The 3,522-nt window shown below is 50.6% G+C and overlaps 1 long non-coding RNA gene across 1 annotated transcript; it reads right to left on the bottom strand.

Annotated features, from left to right (window-relative positions):
• Nucleotides 1-711: 711 nt before the first annotated feature.
• Nucleotides 712-2,942, bottom strand: LOC144952758 (uncharacterized). Its single transcript, XR_013640683.1, has 3 exons — nucleotides 2,700-2,942; nucleotides 1,449-1,509; nucleotides 712-842 (listed from the first exon to the last, which is right to left on the bottom strand). It is a non-coding gene; the product is annotated as an uncharacterized LOC144952758 (long non-coding RNA).
• Between the last annotated feature and the right edge of the window lie 580 nt (nucleotides 2,943-3,522).

Raw genomic sequence — 3,522 nt, 5'->3', positions numbered from 1 at the left:
GAATGCACTTGGGTTCTCCCCCCGTTCTGCATGGGTTTCCTCTGGGTTCAGCAGCTCCTTCCCCGAAACTGAACCCACAAATACAATACCACTGGTCTTGGATCAAAATCGACCTCTAAAGCACTCAATTGGGATCACACACAGCAACTTTGTTCCCTACTGCGAACAAAACTTGGCAGGGCCCTCTTGAATATTTTGTCTTGAGACTCAATGATGTTCATTCTGGATAAACAAGCATAGTAATAACGATAAAAAATAATAAACACATACACAGGACACATGCAGAGTTGCTTACCGTGGCTCAGCGGGGCTCCAGACTTTGCATCGTATTCTCCGGAGCCCTCTTCTCTGGATCTCAGCGCTATCAGGCCCTGCACACTGCTAGCAGCGGTGGTGGTAGCGGTGGTAATGGTGGTGCTGGTTGTGGCCGTGGCTGCCCCTTGATCATGGACCTCGGCCATGCCCTGAAGCCAACTGTGTGCGAGCGCCTGAGTGGGAGTCATCCGAAGATTTGGATCCCATCTGTTGAGAGGCACGCGGGGGCACACGTGGTGAGAGGCACGTTTCAAGGATTTACGTTTCTTCCCTTCTTCCACGAGGTCCAGGAATTTTCACCAGCAGCGGGGAGTACTCCACTGCCCAGTAGCCTAAAAATGCACTTAGCCTGCCACTGCCCATCTTTCATGGGCCTCCACAGACACCGATCTTGACACTGCTGGCACAGGTCATCGGCAGGTTCACTCAGTTCCACATCCTCCTGTACCACATCAGCTCCACCTCTTGTGATATGGCTCAGCGGTGACGACGTGACCCAGACGTACCACATGGTTTCTTCCAACCACCTGTAGGGGCCATGCACAGCGGAAGAGAGAGATATACATAGTTACAAACCACATCACTCACCCACCTATCCACCCACCCACTCGCCAACCCACTCACCTAACCATCCCCCCACGGCCTACTCAACAACAATAACCGCCATTTGCCACTAAGTGGCAGTGACATCACCATGGCGCTTGTACCAGGCTATGTGCACTTTAAGGCCACCTGAAGTGTCAAAAGCTCACTGGCAGGAGGTCATGGGACAGACTCCGGTACCATGGGTTGACTGATTGAGATGACTGGCTGTGGTAATTAAATTTAAGGTGGAGGGGTTACCAGCCTCTCGCACCCATTGGCCTCAGCGGTGGCTACAAGCCCCATGAGGGGAATTGCATGTTGAAATTGACCTTCTCTCCCTTGGCATTGCTTACCACAGCGTTACCGACCGGCACCACCTTTGAGGTAGGGTGTTGTTTTGCAACTTATCCCCGCCACCCCCTCACACCCACGCACACGCCTACCCATCCATCTACCCATCCACCTACCAACCCTTCTACTCGGAAAAAAAACACATCACTCCGTTGGAATTACGCAATAACAGCCCCAAGCCACCCCTTTTAACTTACCAAAGTATATCAATCCGTAAGGAGCGGCATGTATGAAGTTTCTTGGGGGCACACCCAGCCTCTGCACACGGTTCAGACAAAGACAGAGGTCAATCATAAACCCTCAGTAGACTGTTGGGGCAAGTGCTGTAAGCAAGTAGCAGCATGTATTGAGGCTGGAACTGTGGCACACGAGGGCATGGTTGATCACATCGCCCCAGGTACGTCACACACCAAACTAGGTACTTATTTGAAGCAGAGTTGATCTAGGAGAGGCCTCGGGACCAGTTCTGATAATTGAACCTCAGGGCGGTACCCCAGGGTACCATAGCTCCTCGGCTCTCGCATAATGTCCGTGATGCAGTCATTTTTAGTCTGGTGATGGTAGGCGATGCAGTAATCGACTCATCTCAACGAGCTGTACACAATGCACTCTTAAAAGTTTAATTTTTCGAAAACGGATTTTTTAATGCTAATATTTGGTGTTTCGACATCGCGGAGTAACACTGATTTCACATTGATTGGTACCCCAGTCGCGGAGTTAAGTACACCCCTGGAAAAAAAAGTGTCCCAGAAATAAAATATTTAATTGCCTCGGCCATTTTGTATTATTTGATACCCTGGTGTACCACCATGAGGATCAATTGCTGCCACCGGTGCTGGTGGTGGCAGTGGCCATGAGTGGGAATCAAACTCGGGTTCTCTGCTGGGGTTTGTAGCACAGCGCGGTGCACTAACTACTGCACCACACATTCTATACACAAAGGCAAAGACAAATATCCCCCATATAGCTTTAACATACTTTTGGTCACACACATAGACAAGACAAACACGTGTACACACATGTACAAGACAAAGATCCCCGGTATAACCTAAACAGACTTGGGGCAAGTGATGTTAGCGAGGAGCACCTCTGAAGGCTGACACGCCACCCGAGGGGGGTGGGTGGCCAACACCACTCCTGACCGCCTTTTTCTCCCTAGTGGTGATGTTTACACTGCACCAGGTACTCATTGGAATCCGAGTCGACCTAGGGGAGGCCCACGACCGGTTCAGATAATCGTCACATGTTGGCTGAGAGCCAGAATAGAACTTGGGTCTCCAGGTTCGTAGCGCACCGTGTTAACCGCTACACTACCGTGTACACACATGTACAAGATACACATGTACACACACACGCACGTGTAAACACGCACACAGCACAAACAGCTATAATTCGCCAAATCACCATACGGCCCCCCCTAACCCACGAGCGGACATTGTGCGAAATACCTCCATGCAGGACAGAAGAAAATCGTCTTCGTTGTTGGGCTGGAATAATTGCTTTCCAGTGGCCATCTCTGCTACCATGCAGCCCAGTGACCAAATGTCGGCAGTGCAGGATAAATCATAGCCCAGCAACATCTCCGGAGCTATGTATGGCAGGGCATCACCGTGTCTGGCTGCACAATCACAACAACAAAAAATACATGCACTGTGCTCGCTTAGCCTTTAACAGCATCGTCATCACACATGCAGTCACATAGATACGCATACACAGATGCTCATACACAGATGCCCACACACAGACACTCACACAAAGACAGACATAGACCCCATACACAACGGACACACGCAGACACTCAAACACATACACAGACAGACATAGGTATGCACATTTACAACAACCGCCATTCACCACGAAGTGGTGGTGACGTCAACATGGTGCTTGTGCCATGCTAGGTGTACTTGTAAGACGTGAAGTGTCGAAGGCCCACTGGTAGGTGGTCACCGAACAGACCCAGGTCCCATGGGTTGACTGAGATAACTGGCAGATGCACCAACTGTGTTCTCCACTGTGCCACCTCATTACATTTAAGCCGCCCGGTGCTCCGCTCAATGCTGTGAGGGAAACTGCCTCCAACTACCCAGCAGGGTCCCTCACAAGCCTCCTCCATAGAGGCTGATCTTGACACTGCTGGTACCAGTCATTGGCAAGTTCAATCAGCTCCACATCCTTCTGTACCACATCAGTCAATATGTTCTCTAGCCCGTGCAATGCCCGTTTAGCCCTATCTATCTGGCTGATCAAAAGCTGCTTGGGGATGCGGTGGCT

This window comes from Lampetra fluviatilis, chromosome 69, assembly GCF_964198595.1.
Source record: "Lampetra fluviatilis chromosome 69, kcLamFluv1.1, whole genome shotgun sequence".
NCBI classification, from domain to species: Eukaryota; Metazoa; Chordata; class Hyperoartia; order Petromyzontiformes; family Petromyzontidae; genus Lampetra; species Lampetra fluviatilis.
Note: the sequence above shows the minus strand (reverse complement) of the source record. Positions and strands in the feature narration are given on the sequence as shown.